This window comes from Drosophila willistoni, chromosome 3R (genome assembly GCF_018902025.1).
Source record: "Drosophila willistoni isolate 14030-0811.24 chromosome 3R, UCI_dwil_1.1, whole genome shotgun sequence".
Taxonomy (NCBI): Eukaryota; Metazoa; Arthropoda; class Insecta; order Diptera; family Drosophilidae; genus Drosophila; species Drosophila willistoni.
In genome coordinates this window covers 20713868-20739333 of record NC_061086.1, presented here as the reverse complement: position 1 = coordinate 20739333, position 25466 = coordinate 20713868, and the positions used below count along the sequence as shown (strand labels likewise).

Here is a 25466-nt window from a genome sequence, read left to right as displayed (position 1 = left end):
TACAATCACACACATTTATATATTATATACAATACAGAAATATATATATAAATGTACATACATATATAAAATACTTAAGCGAAACGAGTTAAAAACGATTTCATTAATATGTTTCGGTCGCTTTAGCTTTTTTTGCTCATTTATTGCAGCCGCCTAGCCGACATAAATGTACACTTTTCTGTATAAAAGATAAATGCAATCGTTGCCTTTATTTGTTTAGTGAAATGTATTTAAAATTTATTTAAAAAACATGCCTAACCGACTAAGAATATAAGTACATACAAATTTATATTCAATTTGTTCAATAATTTGATAAAATCAAAGGAAATAATCCATTTCTACACTTGAGGCTCCTATTTACAAAATATTTGTATTATTGATATATATCCTTAGTATTTTTTAAAGGTATTTAAAGTGTCCTTGGCCATAATATTGTGGAAATCCATTGACTCCAATTCTCCATTTTCATCAACTTTTGTTACAAAGAGTAATGATAAAAACTGGAGTAATATTTTTTTTAAAATTGTTGAAATTTTGGAACCTATTAATTGCCTTTATATTATTAGAAATTTCGTTGCAATTGCACCCAAAAGGTAGAGCATCACAATGTCGGCACTTTGATGACAATCATATTCAACTGACTCGTTGCTTTTGTTGTTGTTTTTATTGTTGGTTGTGTCGCTTCGCCCTGGCTATTTTTAACATTCTGTACGAGAAGAGAGAGCAGAGCGAAACAGTACAACAAAAACAGAAGAAAAAAACGACAACGAAGCCGGCGCATTAGCAAACAGCGCATTGTTGCTGCAAAAAAAAAAAAAAAAAGAATAAAACATTTAAAAAAAATAGTGGAATATGGAATTTCTGGGTTCGTTTTTTCGTTTTTACCCCTCTGTCACGAAGCGTCTCGCATTTTTTTATATCTAAATGTATTCTTGTTGTTGTTGTTGTTGTTGTTGTTGTTGTGCGTGCAAATTGGAGCAGGGAAAAAAAGAGTAAAAAATAAAACAACAACAAAAATTCACTCTCTGCCCCAACGATGATTTCCTGCTGCTGGCAGGAAAGAAAGGAAAGGAATGAATGAAGATGGGTGGGTGGCTGAAGGTTGTGCTGAACCACGGTGGGGGGGAGATGGGGAAGGAAGAGCTCTGAGACACACAGAGATGACAACTTATTTGTTGTTGTGGGTGACGTCGTCACTTGACGATGATGATGATGATGTTGATGACGCTCCTCCAATTGGGTCATACTCGTTGTGGTTTTCTTTTTTTGTTTTTTTATTCGTCGTTCGCTCTTCTTTAGCTTTTTATTCCTTTCGCACTTCATTGATAAAATGATTAATCGTTATGATTATTGCTATGAGGGGGGCGCACGGCAGTGATCGGGAAGGGGAGGGGATTACATATGTCTGTGTGTCACCTAAACGGATGTTTAAACGATTTATAAGGCAGACATCAACATAGACGAGACAAGAGACACCCTGGGAATGGGCAACATTGTATGCATGGAGAACATACAAAATTTTTGATGATAACGATACGAGTTCAATCAGGGTCAATAATATAAATTTAAATTATTTTATTAGGCAATTCGAATGTGATGAGAATTCTATATAGTAAAATATTTAGAAACTTGATTTTAGGTCAAATATTTTGAAATTCGTTTTTATAGCATACTTTTAGGTTCATACTGTTTGAAAACTCTTTTCTTATAGACTAAATAGCTAAAATCGTTAGTATTATGATTTCCAAACATTTTTATATACATATTTTGAATTTAATAATTTAAATATCCAATTGATTAAACTTAAATATGATTTCTCGGAATTATTTACCACTGATTTGCATATTTTTGAATAGATTGTTGGTAAATAATCAAAATGAAATGGAACTTTTAAAAAGAAACAACAGAATTGAGATGTCTATCAAAAAATTTTACTTGACAAATGTAATAACTAATATCACCAAAAAAAAACTAATTCTTATTAAGATTATTTCATTTAGATACACAAATTTCCTGTAGTTTCTCATTTGAATAATCAGTTAAATAGATCGAGATTAAGAAAAATAAAGCGATAGTTTTTGTTAAAGCGATGTCATTTATGAATCGAACTAGTGAGATTATTCGAAATGAACAATCAATTGTCATGATGGGATACCTTAAAAGTTCTTCCTTTGATTTTGCTCAAAAGAAAATTAAATCAATTTTAAATAGAGGAACATGTAACTCACCCCAAAGAAGATAATTATAGAAAATTGATTAGATTTGATTGGGCCATAAATAAGAAATTCATCTATATGGGGTAAGAATGCTTTTTGACAGAATCAGATGATCAGATACCCAAATCAAAGTATGTACCTACAATTCTTGTACTCTAATTGCCTAATGCATAAGAAATTATGGTGAAAGGCGAGCAAGATGTTGCAAGCATCAGCAGAATTTCACCCTAAGATCAAGATGGGAAAAAAGAAAAGTTGTGAAAAAAATCGATTACGAATGCAATTTATGGGACAGGCTAAAAGGAGAGGAGGGCTACACACACATCTGCCCAGGCCCTCTCAGACTCGTCGACTCCTCAGACAAAAGTCCTTTTCTTTTATTTTTTTTTTGAGGAAAATCGCAAAGTCGCCGCCGCATTTTCACTATTTTCTTACCAGAAGCCAGGAGGCAGCTGCCCCTTCTGTATTGCTGTTTCTCTCTCGCTCTCTTTTTGTATGTGTGTGTCTGTGTGTTAACATTTTGCATCATCTTGAATGAATGGAATTGATCTTTAATTTTTCTTCCGTCTGAATTTCCTTTTCTCCCCTCTTCTTCTCGTTCTCCTGTTTGTCTCTGAGATGATCTTTTATAATCCTGCAGCATCCTGCGTGTGCTCTATGTTTGTGTGCGGTACGTGCTCATAATTTATTCTTACACACTCACAAACACACACACACACACCTGCCTAATTTTTTCTTGGGTGCTGCAGCTGCTACTAGTTCATTTCGATTTGTTGTTTTATATTTAAGCGCCATCTTACCTAGTGAAAATATTATATTCCTGTGGTGAAACAGGTGGTTAGATATTTGTTGTATTTACCCCATTTCACGACTTGTTCCTTCATCTTGATCTTGACATTGATCTAAAAACTGAATATCTAAACATTTTCTGTGTGTGTGTATGTGTGTGTGTGTGTGTGTAGAAGGAGTATACATACAAGTATTCGTATAAATCTCCATATGGACACACAAGCCGTAGGCTTTTATGGCTAGCATGCTGATTTCCTTCCTCCATTCTCCTCAGACACTGAGTGTTGGAGAAGATCTTCACTTCGCTTCGATACTTGGCGGTCGCAAAGTTCAAAGTCAAATGGCTATTTTTAGTGTGCCTTGGTCTTCTGGATCTTAGTTTTGTGTACATTCTGGCCTTTGTTTCTCCATTCTCTCTCTTTATACTTTATACCCTTGCAAAAAGAGACAATATATATTTTGCTTCCTAGAAGGAAACATCCGTCTGACTCGATCTAATCAATCCTCTTTCTTACTTTAAAGTCCTGAGATGGATTCAGATGGATCGGAGGACTATAATGTGAACTGATCGATCAAGAATAGAGTTCTATATTGACTTTTGTAAGTAAGAAAATGGAAACCCAAAAACCGACAAGGGTATTTAAACATCGTCAAGCTGTTAGTGAAGACGATCTTCAGGTTTTTCAATTCATCTTTTTTTCTGCCTTCGTTTAAATTTAACAGCTTCAAAGCTGCTATCCTATGAGATGAGGTCTGTTTCTCCTGAAGTTAAAGTGATCTATCATTGTATACTCTTCCTAAACCTGAGAAGATTGAAATACAATCTTAGATTTTGGGATGTTCTATATCCTTTTTTAGGTTGATTCTTTATTCAAATTATTTTACTCGCTACTCGTCGTTCTGTCTGTAAATTACGATTTTGTTGTTGGCTTTGTAATTAGGCAAAGTGAACCACAGGAAAAAAAAAACCAAACTAGCAGCGGGGGTGCAACAACAGTAAGTCATTAGTAGCCCATGGGCATGTGGCAACTACAATTAAAAACGCATTAGTTTCTTTGCCTGAGTTGGTGAACTGATTAGAAGCAACAAAAAAAAAAAACAGAGACAAAAAATACAAACAGAAGAAAGATAAACAAAAAGCCAGCCAAAAGGTGAACAAACATATTTCCCTCTTTTCGGTTGATTAGAGAGAAGAATCTCCTTCCTTGTCCCAGACAGACAGAATATGAAAATGTGCAACAAAAAATACAAATAAAATTTGCAACAACAAAAAACCAGTTTCAGACAACATGCCACATCATTGTTGTTGTCTGCCCCACTTGGAGCCTGTCTGGCACTCACTCTCGCTCTCTCTTTCTCTCTCTCTGTCCCTGTCTCGCCAGCTCTCTGCACTCCCATGCGCTCCACATGATTAGCGCACAAAAAAAAAAAAAAGAGTGAAAAAAGAAACGCAAAACGTTGCAAATGAAAATAAAATTTACAAATTCCATTCATGAAATTTTGCTGCGTTGGCCAACGACGACGACACAACATCATGAGGGAGGGAGCAAGGCGTCGCAGAGGGGGGTAGGTGGAGGCCAAAGCTCCATTTTGCACACAAATACACGCATATATAAACGACACTACGTGGGGGATAGTCCAAGATACCGAGAGCAAGAGAGACTTCAACTTGGCTTCGGGCTGGCTGACTTGCATGGTCGTGTTCGTGTATTCGGCGTTGGCGTCGTCCTCAGCTCTCGGTCTCTACATGTGTGTCTGTGTGGCGCTCTGCTGCTCTGCTTTAGCACTTGCAGTTATGTCGTTTTTCATTCCCTATTTTCGATTTACTGCAGCTGGGGTATGCTGGAATTGAAATAAAGAGAGTAAATTCGTACAAGGCATTCAAAAACATTTCAATAGGGGAACCAGACCAAACATTTGTTCTTTTCTATGGCATGGATTACCAATATACTAGCTTTATCTTAAAGGGTATCAGTGAATCGTCATCTGCTTTTGAACAAGCACTAGCACTTGTTGTTGTTGTTAGTGGTTGTGATGGTGTTGTCTCGCCGGATGTTTTGTTGTTGTCAGACGAACGTTTCATCTCCCGGCTTTTGCCGGCAAGCAATACTTGTAATGAAAACTGGGTGGAGGCAACCCTTGCAACATTGTTGGAGGACGTTCGTTGCATTGCCCCAAACATACAGCGACACACACGAACACGCACACACACACGCACACGCACATATGTGCAATGCAACGTCAAAGTAAATGTAGTCGTCTGGCAAAACAGAATAAAATACGTTGTGCTTGGCAATTTTTACACAAATTTTTATGCGCTCTGGTTTATTATGCGGGTGCCGATGCCAATGTTGGATTTAGCCCCCTTCCGCCCTCGCTTCTCTGACACTTTAACCGCCAATCCAATCCTCTCAAGCACTTCTAGCTCAGTTTGTAATGTGCATCCGTTTCCTTTTTTCATTTTTTCTCTCTCCTTTGCTGCTGCTGAATGCTTTTGTTATTTTTACACAATTTTATTGGGCAAGAACATGCCACTAGCAGGAGCAGAAGCAGCAGCAGCAACAGCAAAAGCAAAACGAGAACCAAAGTCCGCGACGTCATCTTTAGTTGTTGCCGTCGCCGGCAGCAAAACTCTCGGCGCATATTTATTACGAGATGTGGTAGACGCGTCTAAGCTCCTCCAACAGCTAGTGCCCTCTTTCGCCTCCTCTCTTTTCGTCAACCGAAACCAACTTTTTGCAATGTCTAATTCTCGCTCTCGCTCTTTCTCACAGTCTTGTCCTTTGCATTGGGTTCAATTTTCAAACGATTTCAATGGAATTCTCCATATGTGTGTATGTGTGTGTGTAAGCACCAAAAACAAAAAAAAGAAAGGAACCCCAGACACGCATCTCTGGGCTCTCGCTCTTTCATCTCGTTGGTGTAGCCCTGCATCCTTCCCACTTGGACTTACAACAGAAGAGGTTTAACATTTGGAACGGGGGGGAGGGGACTACCTCCCGGCAAGCTTTTGCATAATGGTCTTGAAAGTTTCTTTCAAATGAGGTATATCCAAATTTTTGGTTAATTTTAGCAATAAAGTTTTGTAATTTATGAAAGTCTTTAATCTCGAAAAACCCTTTTTGGATTCTATCTTTTGAGGTTAGGTCAGTTTAAACTATTTTAGAGGTTGTTCGCATCGAGTTTTTTAAAAAATATCTTTTTTTTGTGAAAATAAGTAGATTTTTCAATTTGCATTATTCTTTTGGAAAAGTGTATAGTTTTCAATTTATCAAGCACGGTATGGACCAAAATGCCAAAGCAGGGTGTTCCGTTAACTAAATCTGTAGTAAAACGACTTTAAGTTTCTCGTTTTTACTAATACTAGAAAGTAAACTACATATATTAGGGTTAACTTCTGCTCCATTGGGATTTAAAAAAAGATAAAAGAAAGGAGCTAGCTAATATTAGATAGAGACAGGAAAGCTTAGAAAATGTCTTAATTAATTCTATGATTCCAAAACTAAGAACTAATTTTCTTAAACTTCTTTTTTCGACAGTTACTACGCTTAAAAATAATCGTTTTATCGTTTTAAATTAGAGTATTTAACAGGAGACTTTAATGCAATTTTTTTCCTTGACCGATTCCTTCGTTATGCTTTGTTTTCTTCTGGATTTTTGTTGTTTTCCTTTTGGTTTTGTTTTTCTTTTATTGTTGTTTTGTTATGCAGCCGCCGCTGCCGCCGCCGCAGCCGTTGGCGTTGCACCTCCTTTCGTTTGGCGTTGTTGTTTACGTTTTGCCATGTTGATTATGATGCCCCTTTGGAGTTGGCCGCCCCAAACAAGGTCTACGCTCTTTTATATGTAGTAAGAGAATATGTCTGGGCTCTTATCGTACAAACTGGTTTGCCCGCCACGTAGTTAGTTAAGGAGACATCTAATCACAATAGTTGAAAAAAAAAACGGGGGAATTACTTGAGCTTGAATTTTATTTTCCTGGTGAAGCACTCCCACGCAGTTTACATACATATATCCTTTTTTAAAGTTTTCACTTACCTTCCTTCCTTAGACCAATTCGTTGCAGCTTATCTTTGACAATCGTCTCTCATGTTTTATTGTGGTTTCCTTTTTGGCCCCATGAATTTTTCTTTACAGCTATTGTTGCATTTGTCGCATTTCTGCGGTTGGCCCTGCGCAAATTCCTTCTTCTTAGGACACGCAAGCCAAAAAGCAAAAAAAAAAAGGGTAAAAATAAAGAAGAAACACTAAAATAATGAATTCCTTCTTTGGGGCTTAACCTCAAATTGGCTTAACTTCATTTTTGCAATGGTCATCGGTTAAAATAACTAAGGGAAATTTTTCATTTGCGGTTGAAAATAATACATAAGGAATGGGGGGGATGAGTGAGGGACACAAAGTACACCGAGGACAACACGCGCGCCACGTCTGTCTGTCTGTCTGTCGGTTGGTTGGTGGGTCTGGCTAAAGGCTTAATGGGTTGTTTTCTTTTTTTTGCATTCCTGGTGAATGGGAAATGAATGGCAGGTAGATATACCTAGTGTGAATTATGGGGTAGCGAATTTGTAAATCCAAAATGTTTTTAATTCAAATGACCATTAAGGACCATATGTATATTGTATATATGTATATATAATTGTAAATAAAAGGGTTGGGGGAAGATGATTACCAAACAACCTTGAGACATGTTCAATATTCTCCACCATAATTTCTTGGTCCAGGGGCTTCAATATCACGACATTTAAGCCATGTACTCCCCGTCTCTCTCTCTCTCCCACTCTCTCGTTTGAGCTGACTTGGTCTGTTACTAAAATTACGCCAAATTATGCTGAAATGCCATGAGATCTTGGGGTAAGTATGCGAACGAGACTCGCGGCGGTGGCAACATTCAGTTGGCGTTTTTTTTTTTTTGTTTTTGTTTTTCGGGAAGCCATAGAGCTGAGCTGCTGTGTTGCAGTTGATTTTGTCGACTCTTGCCATTGGCTGCCGCCCCCCCGAATGTCCAATATGTGGTACGTCCATGACGCTTATCGGGCAGGCAACATCTACGCGTAGTTTTTGGAGCATGCGCAAAAAGGACAACGAATGCAGCAATAATAAGAGTTTTTAATGGGAATGCGGGAAAACAGCGCAAACAGCAAAAGGAATTGGCATGGTGGGGGCTGGGGATTGGGGATGGGATGGAATGGGGGGCATTGCCACTGCCACTGGCGGTTGCACATACATACATATATATGTATGCCGGCAAAACTTAGTACATACTATGTCTGGATGGATCTCTCTTTCTCTCTCTCTCTGGGTATATATTGAGGTTGGGCATGAAATATTTTTAACGCTTCAATGGCAACCTTCTCCATTCTCTCACACTTGCATATACACAAAACATCCATCCACCATAGCCAGACCAACAGACAAACAAACAGACATATATATATATATATATATAGCTAGTTACATAGTTTTACATACATATTTATTGCATTTTAATGTGTCACAGAAATGAGAATGAGATTTAATTGGCATTGTTGAAGTAAAAACTGTAGCACACTGGAACCAGAACAAGAATTAGAATATTCCAAGATCAACTAAGATCAAATTTTCTTAAAAGAACTCTTATTAATAATCCTAATGGAATCTTACATTCTAAGTAGTTAAACAATTAGATTCTTAAAGAGTTCTAAGCTAGTTCTCAATTTAAAATAAGCAAGCTAGTCTCTTAAGAGTTAAATTCCCTTCCAATACGTTTACATGAACATAATTCTCCAAAGTGATTACAAAAGTTATTAAAAATATTGCACCACTGTGCCTTGCATATGCATTTTACTATATATGTATGTATATATGGTAGACTTTGAACTAGTTGGTTCGTTTGTTGGCTGCTGCTGATCCTTTGACTGGTGTCTGGCGCTGCATTGGTCTCTTCTTTTTTCATCCAGGAGGCTCGCTCTCTGTATGGATTCGCGAAAAACCGTAAAAACAGAAATTTTCTTTAATTAAATCCATTCTCACAGTGCCACACAGTGTTGTGCGGTGTGTGCAACATGTGGCAGTGGTGGTGGTGGTGGTGGCGGCGGCGGCTGGCAGACGCAGTCGCAGACACAGATACTCGGATACAGATACTCTGAGCAACGCGCACTGGAGGAATGAAAAGGAATGCTGAGGCTCCTTCTTGGTCTTCTTAAAACATCTATTGCACTTTGGCCAGTCCAAGGAGGAGCAAAAGATGTGAAGAGGCGGGGGGGTTAAAAAAAACAACGAAAAAAAGTCTCTGACTTCACACAGCGTCTTGGTCTTGGTTTCAGTCTTAATTCTTGGACCTACTACTACCTCTTCTACCTACTACTACCCTACCTCACTCTCTCACTCTGTCTCTCTCGCCATCTCACTCTATCTTCTACCTCCACCTCCTATGTGGGCCCTTTAAACTCTTGCGCCCGTCATCAAATCAGGTTTCGCCTGCTGCTCAGACAGACGCATAAATCGCTGGCGTTTTTAAAATGCTTATGCCTTATGATGACGATGACGATGACGATGATGATGATGCTCCAAGACCCAGGCCATTGGAGTTGGACACCACCAACAACAATAACAACAACACCAGCAACAAAATGTTATAAATGCTTCTCATATTTTTAACACCAAACATTGCTTGAGTCTCAGTCTGTTCGTGGAGTCTCTGATCCTCACTGGTTAAAGGTTGATAGAAGCTTCAGCTCCAGCTCCTCCTCATTTCCCTAAAGTTTCTGTTTGATTTGACAACTTTGTTTTGGGATTTCGGGGTTGGGATGTATGTATGTATGTTTGCTTGTGAATCTCCATGATGGTCATTATCATCATCTTGATCATTATGAGTTCTGCTCTATATGCTCTCCCAATGCTGAATTGTTGATTTAGGTTTCTGTTTTCTTTATGGAAGGTCTAAAAGGTATGCGGCGGCCTGGGTAAACTTGTATCTAATAACATTCGAAATTGTTGCTTTTTGTGAGTGCTTTCCGTATGAGAAAACTAAAAACTGATCTTCAAGCTGAATACTTGGCAAGAAACCCCCAAGAATCCATAAAGCAACAATTAATGTGAATGGAAAAGGATAGAAACTTCAAAGGAAACTTCCATGGAATGAAGAGAAGTGATCATTTCATTTTCCTTGACTCCAATAAAGATATTTATTTAATACAATTGTAATTTTTTGTTCTTTTATTACAGATTTCTGATTTCTTGCACTTTATCAAATTGTAGGTAAGTTCATTGTTTCTTATAAATATCTAAATACTTGGGTAAATACTGTTTGGACTAGATTTCAAATCCTGATAAGCGACACACAAAAAGGGACGAGGCAGGCTTAAATTAGACAAATCTTGAAAAATATGCAGAAATTTGTATTTCGGACAGATGATTGACAGAAAGTCTGTGGACAAAATTGACAATGGGAACATGAGTTTTTTCTACAACAATTAAACAAACACAATCCTGTGGGACAAATGTTAAAAAGGCAGCTCAATGATTTCAACTGGTTTTCCTCACATAACGAAATGTTGCTTTACGGTCTATAAATATTTTCACAACTTTGTTTGACATTCACTTGATATGACCGAAAAGATCGATGAAGGGATTCCTTCATTGGTCGAATGTCGTACCTACCATACATGAATTTAAATATCCTAAAAACCCAAAAAACCGAAATGCTAATTAATCCCACGAGTAAAATGTCGCCGGATGACAGACAAGGCGTAGCCGGATTCAAAAATACGAAATCAAGGAATCGAGGAAAATGGGAAAATGAGTTCGGGGCGGCAACGGAAGGAGATTTGGCATGCTTGGTTGATTTTCACACACACACGCGCGTCACCCGCCCTATCATCTACCTGGTCTGGGTCTGAGTCTGCTGGGTTGTATACCTCCTCCTCCTCCTCCTTGTCATCCTCCCTTGCTCTGATTTCAATCTCACGCATGTAATTGCATATTATGGGCTAGGGATTTCTCTAGCCCTAGGGGCGACTAAATGTCGCCTTATCCTCAAATAGATTTCATCCATAATCTGTATTGATTTCGCATGTCCTTTTCCTTGACACGCGCTCTCTCTCTGAAAACTTAACCCTAACGAAAGCAAAAAAAAAAATTGTGGAAATAAAATTTTAAAAAAAAATGCCAGCTGTTCGCTTAAACATTCCTTTACTGATTAGTTGTTGTAACCCTCACCTCATCTCACCTCTCCCTACCTCAAACGCCGTTTTGCTCTAATTTACAATGCGAATACAAAATGCACCCCATTTTTCAGTAAATTCCAAAAACAATCCCCCGCCTAGGGGTTGCTTGCTATTGCTGCTGTTGCTTCACTTTAATTATTAGCTCTCATTGCCCATGCAATGGTCGTCGCTTTAGCAATGGTCACCCTTTTTGCCCAGGGCCAGAGGGGCCAACGACATCATCGTCACTTGCCTCTGTGTGGCACATGTCAATTTTTAGTCTTTTTGCATTGGACTGACCGGCACCGGCACCGGCACCGTCACCGAAACACTACAAAAGCTTTATGTGGCTGCATCAGCACACTGGTTAAGATGTCGACTAGATCTGCACTTTAAATATAAATACAAGATATAGTTAAGAGTACAAGTCCAAGTTGTCGTCCAAGAAAACGACGAGTTCTTGTTAAAACCATAAAAACTTAAATCAAACCATTTTTAAACAAAGTTAAATCAATTTGCACCTCGGATTCGAATTAAGCAAACCATAATTCATTCTTATCTCAGAGTATGAGATTTGTTAGGCTGTTCAACTTAAAGAAATTAAAATAGAAATACTTAATATTCAAAATATGGATTTAATGATGGGTCATTTTATAGTGGTATATCTAATGAATATGTATATTAAATTTGAAAACAATCGGTCAAGTAGAACTTTAGGTTTCAAAACTAGATTCGAGACAAAAATATTTAATCTTTTTTGTTCCAGTGGCGTAACAAAAAAGTCTTTAACTCAATGAAAAATTAAAATTTCCAGCCTAGAATATAATCTTATCCTTTTAAATTAAAAACCAACAAACTAGGTTTCTAGATCTGTTACTTTTAGGAGATTTGTTAAAATATCTTTGCTCTCCGCATAGATTCCAAAGATGTTGTGCGAAAAATAAATAGTGTGAATTTGTAATTAATGTGCCCACTGTACGAAATATTCTCTAGTAGGCATTACAATTGCAGCAACAACCACTTTTTCGCTTCCTGTTTGCAACTTGGGGGGATAAACCACACCGTGCTCTAATACTAGAGAAAAGCAAACAGAATTGAGACTCATTGCTGTTGTTGTTGCTGGCTGCACCCTTAGGTCGTCGGTCTGCCGCTGTTGCATTTAGAGCAACAATTTACAATATCTTTTTTTTTAGGGGTAATACCTCAACATGCAAAAAATTAACTTGCGTAAGAGAAAACGAGAGAGAGAGAGAGACAGAGTGACAGAGAGATGTGTGTAGAGACGTTTCCTTGAGCGAAAAAAGGCGACATTTGTGTGGATTTCCCCTGTTCTTGGTTTGTTCCACTTTCCTATATTTGAAAGAGGACGACGACGACGACTGTCTGAAGTGTTGCTGCGCAGAGTTTGCTCACCAAAGGACTTCAAAGAAGGGTGCTTGCTCGCTGGCTTGTTGGCTGGCTGCTGCTACTTTTTGGTTTTTCTTTTTAAGGGTGCCTTTCCTTGGTTTGGTCTTGGTCTCTTGGTGTCCAGGTGTGCATGCCTTCTATTTCATTTTTCCAACCATTCACATACACTCAACGTGATACAATTCGTTAGCCAGCCGCATTTGGGACATCTGTTTTTGTTATTGGTCCTTAATGTGATTCTTGCCCAATTTGCGGAAGCTCCCACGCTTAGAAAGCTTCTACCGCCCGCATTATCTTTCTGCATGAGCTGCAAGAATTGGTGGCACTCAAATGTCCTTTTTTTCGTTTTTTTTTTTTTTTGCTTCTTTCCTTCCTTTTGTATTTTTAGTCTTCATAGGAAACGCGCAGAGCAAGATTTACTGATCTAAAAATTTCCGAGAATTTCGTGAATGGAAAAACAAAAGCGCACAAAAACTCGCAGAAAACGGAGAATGATAGAGAGAGAGAGAGAGAGAGAGTAAGAGAAAGAGAGGCAGGACTGCCGCCTCTACCTATAAACTCAACTGAACCTGAATCTCAACCTGGGACCCGAGCCTCATCTCTCATGGATATTTGTGTTTTTGTATGTACTTTAGTACTTTGGTACTTTTTTCCTTTGGCTCGGAGAGAGCAGAGAGCATGCATTTTATATTCGAAGGTTAGGAAGCAGCTTTACCTTATTCCTCTTCTTCTTTTTCTCTTTGATCTTCGCTCTTCTTGTTATTGTTACTTAAAAATAGTTGAGAAAGAAGGCATAAAAACAAAATCAAAAACCAATCCAAAAAAATACGTGAGCCTTTCAGATACATATGTATATGGCCAAAAACAAAAAATTATCAAAAACCGGTAAGCAGCCGCCGAAGCTAAATAACCATCCAACCAACCGATCGACCAACTGGTGGCCATTGGTCCAGGTAGTCCACAATCCACGATACAAACACAACAACACACGATGATAATTTTATTGATCAATCAGGGGTTTAAGGTACGAGAGGGGGCGGTGATAACTGATTAATGATAGAGTTAAAGGTGCCCACAATGAACGCTTGAAAATCCTAGAGAAGTGAATGTGCTCAGTGGGTTGCGTAACCGAAAGGACATCAAAATGAAGAATTCTGGTTGCAGTTTATGCACATTATTTGCCATCTTTTCCAAAAAAAAAACGTTGGAAACTTAAATAACATATAGTTGAGCCTGTTTTCTTGTCGATCGGTGTTACTTATTGTTGCATTGGGTTATCTAAATACATTCTCCTTCAACTCTCTAGAAGTTTCGAGCGTAGCAACAAACTGCCCCCAAAATAAAAAAACCTTATCTAAATAAAAACAACTGGAGAAATGTGTCGAGTAGTTATTTCTACCAAGTACCTACGTTTTGTGTATATTTTTTTCTTCTTTATATAACTTCTGTTGTTGTTACTGCTGTTGTTGTTGTTGTTGAGGTTCTTACTACTCCCCTTTTGGCATGCGTCGACGACAGACGACAGCTGCAAACAAAATACTCTACTCTACTATCCGACGTAGTAACCAACCGACATGAATGCATTGTATGTATGTGCTGTACTCCATGTCAAGCTGCGTCAAGCGGCAAATACGTCAATGCAAGGGAACGTCTTTTTTGTATCCTGCGGCAGACAGGCTGTACCGTCATACAGGGCACAGGAAAATGGTAACTAAATTTGAGAAACTTTACATTGTCAAGAGGGGGAGGCGCGCAGGAAGGCTCTTCGATGATGGGGACCAACGTCAATCCATCTCCTGTTTCATATCCGTTGAAAAATTGATTAGAGAATCAGTCAGAGGGAAGCCATGCTTGATGATTTTCGCAACACGTACTCTATAATTTTCAAACGGAGACTGCAAATCTCAATTCAATTTGATTTCATGCTTTTTTTTGGCAATGATTTCCGGCTAAAATTGAAGCTGTTTTTTGTTTTTTTGCTCAATTGAAGTGGCCAAAGAATAAGGTAGCCAGAGTGGAGGGGGAGAGAGAAACGGATAGGTAGAAAATATGAAGAGTTCATTGTACCTAGATGAAAGAAAAACTAGTTGGCAATTAACACCTGTCATGAACGAAGAGATCTTTTGTCTAAGCAGCGAGAGGGATATAAAGCAGGTCAGACAACTTTACCTAGATATACATATGAGGATGATGATGATGATGGTACTAAGTCCATGCATGATGAATGTATGTAGGGAAGAACATATGTAAATGGACGCGAGTGTGTGTAGTAAGGGCTGCCACTTGGACGACTTGTGCACGGTCATTTAGTCAATCAAGGGAATCTTTCGAAATTCAATACAAACAAAAGAAAAATCCCAGACACTATTGTTGACTATTGAAGTGGTAGTGGTCGGTAGTCCGTCGTCCTGCCACCTCCTTTTGGTGCTTTGAGCTTTATGTTTAACTCGCTGCTGTTTCTACTGAGGATGATCGTTTTGAAGGCTGCTGCTGCTGCTGCATTATAATAAAATATCCTCCCTTATCAAGGCTTAGTAGAGTTGCCTGCATTCCTTTTCTCTATACGCCCCGTTATATGGCTCTCTCTTCTCTCACTCGCTCTCTCGTTTCCTCTCTCTCTCTCCCTGCCTTTGTGTCTCTCCCTGTTTGTCGTGCATATGAAATGCATTCCTGTTTGTTTGCCTGCAGAGACTCTCTCATTCTCCCTCTCTGGTCTCTCCTAGCCCTACTCCACCTCACTCTCCCTCTCTCATCTTTCTCTCGCTCTGCTTCTTACTGTTGTTTGATCGGTTTCTGCAGAACTACGCAACATTTACAAACCGAACGCCGACGAAAGTGGAAGTGATCTGAAATAGAGAGAAGAGGGTCAACAGGATCGTCGATCGATCATGACGTTATTATTATTATTACTATTATCATAATCATTATTCTATTGTTAAGTGTTGTGCACAACAAATAAAAAAAAGAGAAAGGAAAGAAGCAAAAAAATTTTAAATTCATAAAGTTTGTTGAACGTATCTATAAGATACAGAAAAACGTGTTTTCTCGTTATATCTACAAATGTTACAACAACCACAACAACATAAAGTTAACCAACCCAAACATTCTACACAAAAAAAAGGAGCAAATATGAAGAAATCTCAATGTTTTTTACATCAAATGCAATAAAAGTTTATTGTTAACAAAAAAAAATTAATCTCATTAAGTTTTAAGTGTTTTCAAAATTTGTTCGTTAAAAAAGTAACCAACCAAAATTTTTAACTTATAAAGCAAAATTTTTAAATTAGTTTATACAAAATTGTTTTCGTTGCCAAAAAAAAAACAAAAAATTATTACCCACAACTTTTGGATTATCCGTTTACCATATAATCTTCACTATTATCATCAACGTCAACATCATCATCATCGATCAACTAAAAAAAAGTAAGTTACTCGCTAAAATTATAACTAGTTGCAACTCGTTGTCAAATTTATGTGGCAAATGAATAATTAAACAAATAGTTCTTATACTTGGTAAATTTATATGATATGGAAAAGTTCACTGAACGTTAACTCAAATTAATTTGAGACTCTCTAGGTCCAAGTCTATGTCTGTCTGTCTGTCTGTTTGTCTACTCGTTGTTGCTCCCCCTCTCTTTGGTATATTTCTATAAAATCTCTAAAATTCAACTATGTACCTCACAATCTGTAAGTCAACTGAGTTGGATTGCCTAACCTTATAGAGAATGTGCGTGCTAGAGTTGAGAGACTCTAGTTAGGGCGGACAGGTAGCAACTACATATGTACATATAAAGGCTACAATGCAGTCCAAATAAATAAGTTAACTTTTTGATTGACAACGTCAAGAAAAATATTAATGACAGGACAAATTTAGTTACTAACATTGAGTATATTCATAAGGTCTACTCTATTCATAAGGTCTACTCGCTAATTATAAAGTGAAATACTTGCAAGAAACGGTATAAAGCAACAGATTTGAATTAGAATTGGTCCTTTTTCTTAATTTTTCTGTTTTACTTAAAGCAACTTAGTGGCTTAACCTATTGCTTGCAAGATTTGCTTATTTTATGTGCTTTCAAGTCTGTTTTATTTGGTTCATTTTACAGTGACTTATTTAAATGGTCAGTAGTGTATATGCATGATCGTTCATAGGTAGGTAGGTAGTCGGTTTAGTTACTCACATATCACAGCTGGTGGTTATTACACGCTTGCCCAATGACGATTTCAACGCTCTTTAACCATTGAAACATTTACCCTAGCCCGAGTCTTTTGTATTATACGATTTCATACTTATATACATATATTTCTACCTTAGGGCAGGGCCATTTGGTATTAATGTTGTAACCTACTGTAATTATTGCTCAGATATATGTATATACTTACATCCGTTTTATTCCTAGTTTACATAAATACAAATTTCCTTCAATTCAAATTGAAATGTTTGGCCTGAAAGATGATCATATTATGTAAAGATTTGGCTAACAATTGATACTAAATTATATACCCAATTTGCAATTTCTATGCATGAATCTTAAAGTTCAACAGAGATACAGGAGTCCCCTCCAAAATTGTCTATCAAATTTACACACTTTCCGCGGAAAGCCAAAAACCCTTCAATGTCTGTAGAAATAATTAACATTCAAATTAAATTAATTTACAATTAGTGTAAAAAAAAAACAAACTGGGGGTAATGGGGAGATGGAAATTGAATATTGTCCAAAGAAAAAACAAAAAAAAAAGGAATGAACTTCAACGACAACATCAATTTAACTCCTCCTTGCCTATAAAACGGATTTCTCTCGGCGTCGTCGTCGTTTCGTCAAGCTAAATTCAATAAACATTGCGTCAAGCCAAATGAAGCGTTGCCATCGTCCGTCCCCCGTCATCGTCGACGTGCACTTTAAAAGCTGCGTCATATCGCCACCGGGTCCACCCTAAGAAAAACTTACATGTACATACATACATATGTTTTCTGTTGATTGCATTCCAAGTCGGGTTCACTCTTTTTCATTTTTCCCATATGCACAGCAGCAGCAGCAGCGAATAATCTCGCCTTTGGCACAAAAGAGAGTCGAGACTGCTATAAATATACATACAAATTGTTTATACATACATATATATATATATGTATATATATATATATAAATATGTGTGTGTACTATTATGATTTTTGCACCCCACAAAAGGGGTTGCTGAATGACTGACTGAGCCAGTCAGGCTGGTTGACGTCTCGTCCTGGCTGTTTCTTCTTGAACTTTCCAACGAAATTCAATCATTGAAAACAAACTAAAATCTAATTAATACATGGAATTTATGTTTAGTATAGTGGTAATTGACAAATATGTTGTAAACAAATCCAACTACAATACAAGTTAGCAACCGGATGTTAGAAAGAAAGTATAAACTAAAATGGATTTGAAAACATTTTTAAACATTTTAAAATAAATAAACAATTTATAGTCTTTAAATTGCAATAGAAATTAAGTTCCAGAGACAAATTTGTACAAGTAAAGGACATGTAACTGGGATACCCAAGAAACCAAGAATTTTTTGACAATTTTTTTTAGTTATAAAATATATGTATATTTAATATATAAAATTGACTTTTTTGTTGCTGTCGCCTTGTAATAACAATTCACCCTTTGCCGGAGAGCCTTATCCTTTAAGAGCCTGTTCTCCTTTAAATTCGTCCCTGGGTACACTTTTTTTGACTCTGCATTTTTTTTATAATCTTCAAGCCAGTTTTATGAAAATACAAAAATAAAATCTCATTTTTGTTAATTTTTTCCCTTCAGTCCTTGAGTTTGTTAGGGTTATCCTTTTTAAATTTTGTGGGTAATGCTTTTTAGGGTCTCATTTTTTTCCTATACTTCCCAGACAAACATCCCTCCATGCAGTATCTGTATCCGTGTATCTTCTCTATGTTTTTTTTTTTGCAAGATTCTTTTTTTTTATCAGCCTTGTTTCTGTATTGCTCCTCGCGGTCGTGGTCTTGGTTGCTCTTGGTGTGTCACTCATAGATTCATTTATATGTATATATCTTTTCTTTTTTTTTTTTTTGCTCGTTTGCGATCGTCTGGGCTTGGAACTTCCCACGATCCTTGGAGACACTTCTTGCAGTTGTGTGTGTACGTAACTCTGGTAGCGTGTGTATGGATGTGTGTGTGTGCGTGTGTGTGGAGTGTCATAAATACTTTTAATTAACTGGAAATGCGTACGCCCTGTGTGTGAGTGCCCTATGTATGATGATGATAATGATGGAAGCAAAGAGACTACTAAATGTGCCTGGTTGGGCGTGAGTTTTGTGTTATTTACCATAATATTTTGCTATTTATTTGAGCAGATGTTTTTTGTTGTGGTCATTGAACTTTTGGGCAACTTCATTTCATGTTTATAGAAAGTACACGGCAAACTAACTACCTACTGTAATAATAATAATAATAATAATATTTTCATATATTTTACAGCATTTTCATTTCAATGAACTAGTTGTAATTTTTCCAAATTCATTAGCACTTTGGAGGAATGATCCTTTTTCAAGAAAAACATTTTACTACTTAAACTGGTCTTCAGCTAGATCCGCTACTGCCTTTTGGCAGGACCAGATTTACAAAAAATGGGGCAAAGATACTTTCGGGGGGAGGGTCACTTTAGAATATGAATCTAATTTATTATAAAGTCTATTATAAGTCTTTATATCCTTTGTGATTTCATAAAGACTTTTCCGCTTTGTTAGGTGACTTTCTTGGACAGCCACCCCCCTTACTCTCCTCTAAACCCCATATCAAGTGCTTTCTATTCATCAATAATCATGCCTTATCATGACTTTTAGTAACTGTTTACAAAATTTGATTAAAATGTTGCCTACAAGTAGTCACTTTCAAAAATTGCCACATAATAATATGTTGTTATTATTTCCAACACATGGATTTTGTTAACATGATGATTTAACAATTTACTTAACATAGTCATTTTGTTAACATTAAAGAAGCGCGCAAAGTGAGAGAAGAAATATTATATTTTTGTTTTTGTTGCCGGCATTCGAGATACGTTCCACAGTTGGCTCTCTTTCGCCGCTCAGCTGAGGAAATAAGCACATATGTATGTACATACATACATACATACATTTATATACGTACATACACACATATTTAGGGAAATTAAATTGTAGATTGTGTGTAATTTTATTTAATCGAAAACCAGCAACTTATTTGAAACTTATTTCAACTAGTTCATTTATTAAAAAAGCATAAACATGTTAACTAGGTTAACCATGTGTTTAATTTTCGAACGGTTTTTTAGCTTTATTTTGAGAGGGGCAAAATAGTTGAAAACCTAAGCGAATCAGTGCTGCCAACTTTAAATAAAAAATAAAAAAAAATAGGCGAAAAATTACAAAATAAAGCGGAAAAAGCCCGTTTTTATGTCTTACACATTATTTGAAATAATTTAAAAAGCGAAAGAAATCTGTTTTAATATTTAAAAAGCTAGAATTCTCGCTTCCCGCTATACTTTTCTAACACACTTCTGAAAAAGCCAGATCTGATGCTAAAAAAGCGGAAATGGCATCGCTGAAACGAATAGGCTAAACTCACATCGCTGTTTTTTTTTTGTCCAGTGTTGTTGTTGTTTTCGAAGTGAGCGGTCGTTGGTGTTGTCGCGCGCTTGATTTCTTGAAAATTTGTTTCTTTTGGATAACATTTGGGAAATTTTGAAAGAAACGGTTAACATATAAAGACAAATTAATAATAAAAGCCTTTTAAATTTGCAAATTTTGTGATATATGTATGATATTAGCCGCTCTCTTTCACTCGACGCCCGCTCACTATTTCGCTCGCGCGCTCTCTCTTTCTCTGTTCAATTCTCACGCGGCCGCTCTCTCTCTCTTTCGCCCAGTTGTCTTTCTCACTCTAACTCTCCATGTGGCTCTCGTTTCTGTGGATTCTATTTTCGGGTTTGCCGGTTTTTCTGTCGCGGTCTTTATCATCCACTCATTTTGCCTTTACGTCGTGTCCCATGAAGTTCGATTTCTCAAGCACAAAAATGTAAAGAAAAACTCTATGGAGCAGAAGGCCAACAAAAAAAAATAAAAAACTAATTTTCCTATATAATAAGCAACCAACCAACCAAAAGACTGCACAATTCAAGTAATACATAAATCAATTCTATTCTACATTTCGACGGCCTGCGATCTATGTGTCTGTGTGTGTGTGTGTGTGTGCAACAATTATGTGATATCTACATTAAACATGAATAAAATGTTCTATAATATATAATAAAAATAATACAACAACTATTTGACTGCTGACGTCACACCGCGCGTAGTAATGTTCAGTTTTCCCACACACACAAACAACAACACACTCTCGAGGCAAACGTACATGTGTGAGTGTGCTGAAGCAACTGAAGAAGAGGAGAACCGCTAAAAATTTATGTGTTTTATTTTTTCTCTTTTTGTTGTTGGTCCGTGTGATAAATAAATGAAAAAAAGGAGCAACAACAACACAATAATTCCATAATAATTAAAAGGTTCGTTTATAAAACAAAATGAATTGATTTATATGCATGTATTATTAATTTGTTGTTTGGCGGTTGCATAGAAAATTCTATTCGGTATATTGTCGTTTTGTTGGTTTTGTAAGCGGGGGAGGGCGGTCAGTGTTTCAAGGTGTGACTTGGTAGTCTAATTAGCAATGGGTGTGTGTGTGTGTGTGCGTTCATGTGGTTTGTCTGAAAAATCTTATGCCTGCTTGTGACTTGATTAAACAAGTTGAGAAATGCAATCGAAAATATTAACAAGTTTAATCACAATTCTCATTCTGTTATCAATACCAAATCGTGCGTCACACTTATCAAAGGTCCTCTATGTTTTTTTTTGTGGTGCTTTGAATTGGCATTGAATTTCCATTATAAATTATTTTCTTTTCACCTCCCACACAACCAGTAAATGGGGGAAAAAAACGGTGTGCCTGGTTTTATTTGCATTTAGTTGGCAAAAAAAAAAACGTTATTTTTGCGACGCATTTTATGCGCAATTTCTCCTCTCTCACAAGCTGTTTCTCTTTTTCTCTCTCTCTCTTTCTCACTCTTTTACTGGCTGGGCAACAGCAGTGTTGAAACTTTAGCAAATTTTTGACCTCTCTTTTGGTGGATCTTTAGATCTCTATCCGGTTCCCAGCCATACAACTCCAATATTCAATTTGAGTAGAAGGTTTTTTTTTTTGAAGTTTAAGTTAAAACTATTTAAAAGTAGGATCAGCAAGATGTGTCTACTAAATCGATCGATTTAGCGTTTTTGGTTGTTTTTGTTTTGGTTTATTGTGTCAGCACTGAAGGGCAATTGACAAAATTCGTCGAAATTAGCCATTGAAGTGATTGACATTTTTGGGTTAAGCTTTAATCAAAATGTTGTTTGTAATTGGCTTAAGGAAATGCAAAAAAAAAAAAAACAATAAAGAGGAAACAAAAATGGCGTATATATGTATAGGCAAATATAACAACACCAACAACAACCACAGTAAAACCGGCTACATACCAAGTTGGCATCCACAAACCCACAACATAATCAGCAGCATCAGCAACAACAACAACAACGGCAACAATAGTTGTGGATTGCATCTCGCTAACAGCTGTTAGCAGCCGGCATCTGTTCAGATAGAGAGAGAGTGAGAATAAGAGTGAGATAGATATACAGAGGAAATAAAAGAGGCAAAAAATCTCTGCTAAGCTGAATGATTGCAATTGTTGTTGTTGTCGTTGCTGCCGACGTTGCCGACGCTACTTCTGTTGCTTAACACCTTATATATTTATACATACATATGTACATATATACATACGTGTATATACATATATATATTTGTAGTAGTTTTTCATCTTCCTTCTGCGCATGCAAAATGATGTGCAAAAAGAAAGCGAAACTTTTACTAGGCAGGCGGTGGGTGTTTGTATGTATGTGTGTGTGTCGATGTGTCTTCATATGAGTATAATTGCTATCGTTATGTGGTAGGGGGAGAGGGAAATGGTCTATCCAACCGATTAAATGAATATTTTTACTAAATAATTAGCAACTGTAAATTGTCATGCAACGATGCAGACACATCAGCAGGAGAAAACAACAACTAATACCGTTAACTTTTTACATGTTTAATGTTAAGCAATTAGCAGAAAAGCAATTGATAAGAACCGTTAGAATAAGTTAACACCATTCTACACACACATACAAATGTAATCGGTGTGTATTAAGTTGTCAATATTTCTTCCGTTTTTTTTCTTTTCTGTTATTCTCTCGCCCTCTCTCAATCATTCAACTCTTACCAAGCACTCAGGTTTCCCTTTATTGTGCTTAATTCTTTTAAACTCTACTAATTTAGAATAAACAGAAGACACTTACTGCCGTTGCACAGTGGCACAACTCCAATAAAAACGGCTCATTTGAGGTAATTTATAATAATTTCAATACAATAAATGAAGAGTTGAAAAGTGACTTGCGATTTTAGGAAGAAAATATATATGTACTTATGTATGTATTATAACAATTATAAACATAAGCTGATAAGTTTCGAAAATCTGTTATCCATTCTTAGAATGAATGTGGTTTTGAAAAGCTGTGGTTTTAAATATTTATCAATATGACAGTGGCTTGGAAATGACTGTTTTAAAATTCTTTATCGAATAGGAATTACTGTAGTTTCATTTGTAGAAAATCGTAAAGTTTTGTTATTTCAACTTTTGAGTAAATTTCAAGTTGTAAAATATAACAGTTATATACAGAAGTATTCTGCTATCTTCTCATTGTCCCAGTGTGTATGTAATGGGGAATCGCTCTTTCTCTGTCTGTTTCTCTATGTGTGTCTGTTAAACACTCTGTTTTTTTTTCATTGACTTGGCCCCCGCATTCGTGTACACATCATCTCAATGTGTGTGCGTGTGTGAGTGTGTGTACATAGTAAATACATTATAGAAACTTATACACATACCTAAGACTACATTTCACTTCTAGCTTTTTCCCTTTATCAGCTCACGGAGAACTTTAACTCTGCTTTATGTGTTGCTGTTGATTGAACAGAAATAAAAATACAAAAAAAAACTGACTGTTATCGGGTTTTTATTTGAGTTATTTGGTTATGTGTGTACAATTTTTTTTTTCTCTAGGCCACACAGAAAACAAAAACATACACACTTTTTATTTATTTAGTTTTTCCTTGTCAATTTTTTTTCTTCTAGTTTTCTACACTGTTTGTTCATGATGCCTGACAAGTGCATTTGAAAAACAATTTCAAATATATATATATATATATGTAGATTGTTATTAATTTCTATAGCTTTCATTTAATGTAATTTTATACGTTTCACTGTAATTTTATATAGGCAAATTTTTGGCTGCAGCTACTTGTTTTCTTTTTTTTTCATTATTTTGATCAAAAGAAATCGACAGGACCTACCTGGTTATGGAAGGCGATAGATGAAGAGCGGTGGAGGATCATTATTAGGGGCATTTTTTTCTGTGCTTTGATTAAGCCCACATAAATTTTTGATTCAGGGGAAGAGAGCGAGAGAGTAATAGAGGAGAGTATACAATTACCTGAACTCGTTCATCTGTAAGAAGATACCGTTTTGGCACGCAAAAAAAAAAGAAAGAAGAAGCAACTGAAAGAGGTAACAGAAGAAGAGCGCAGAGTTGAGTTGCCGCCAACGCGAGCAGTGATTTCCAAGGAGTGAGACAGAAGTTACATTGGGGCAAAGACTTGCAAAACTAATGAATTTCCAATCAGAAAAATATACAACATGAATTTTACTTTAAAATTTATATTTTTAAGGTTAGGAAATTATGCCTCAATGCATAGCATAAACGATTACCGGTTTTCATATTTAAAAGGATAAGAAACTTTGTACCACTGTGTCATGTTAGATTTGTCGTCTACCTGACCGCCGGTGTTAGTTAGTTGCTTTTGCTGCTGCTGCTTCTTCTGCTTCTGCTCATTTCATTTGCCAATTTCAGCAAATTCTTCATGACATATTTAAGCTTCGTTTTACAATTTCTTGAGTGCTTTTTTTTATGACATTTAAGTTCTTTCTTCATTCTGTTGCAATAATAATACACATACATACATATAACAACAATTATCAGTAGCTGCAGATATATACTTAACATTTAACAGTTGTATGTTATGCAAAATAACATGTCTGCTGATTGACTTGGACAGCAGAAGAAAAAACAAAACGATTATTGTATACAAAATAAAAACGGTTAATTGCCAATTTGATCTTGCTTGAATTGTTGTTTATACTTTTTACGCTTATTTGAGCTTGTCTTAACTTCTTTCATTCACACACACACAAACACACGTATCCGCATGTCTTCCGTTGGCCTAACGATACCTGAATGTGTGATGTGTTCTCTGATTTGGACTTCTTAGGTTTTTTTTGTCGCTGATTCTTTCGTCTTTCTTTTTCACGCTATATTGATTGTTTACCAAAAAGCTAAAACTTTAAACAAGTCTCTAATTTACCCTTTACTTGCTAATTGTATTCAAGAATTTATATGGGTTGGCAAATCGGATGAAATATGAATCATAATTTGAAATCTAAGCGTTTCTTTGATGACTTTTTCGATAAAAATTTACACATAGAGATATTCAGTGGCTGAAAATAGTTCCTAAGGACAAGTAATTATCGAATTTCGATATACAGGGTATGTGAAAGTCGTTAGCCCAGATCTCGTATACCTATGGAATTTTGAGTTTATTGACTTCGAAAAATAGTTTTAGCATGCTTCAGAGAGTCTCGAGCGCGGCACCCAGAAAAAAAAAGAAATAAGCAAAAAGCCAGTTTTTGTATGGGTTGTGGTTGTTGTTATTGTTATTGTTGGTTTGGT

The 25466-nt window shown here is 36.6% G+C and overlaps 1 protein-coding gene across 1 annotated transcript in view; it reads left to right on the top strand.

The window, feature by feature from the left end:
- Positions 1–25466, top strand: part of LOC6647993 (transcription factor E2f1) — a 36103-nt gene that overhangs the window by 2935 nt on the left and 7702 nt on the right. The window contains exon 2 of the mRNA XM_023178221.2: positions 10206–10238. The gene's annotated coding sequence lies outside the window, so the exon portion shown is untranslated. The remainder of the gene's footprint in view (positions 1–10205; positions 10239–25466) is intronic.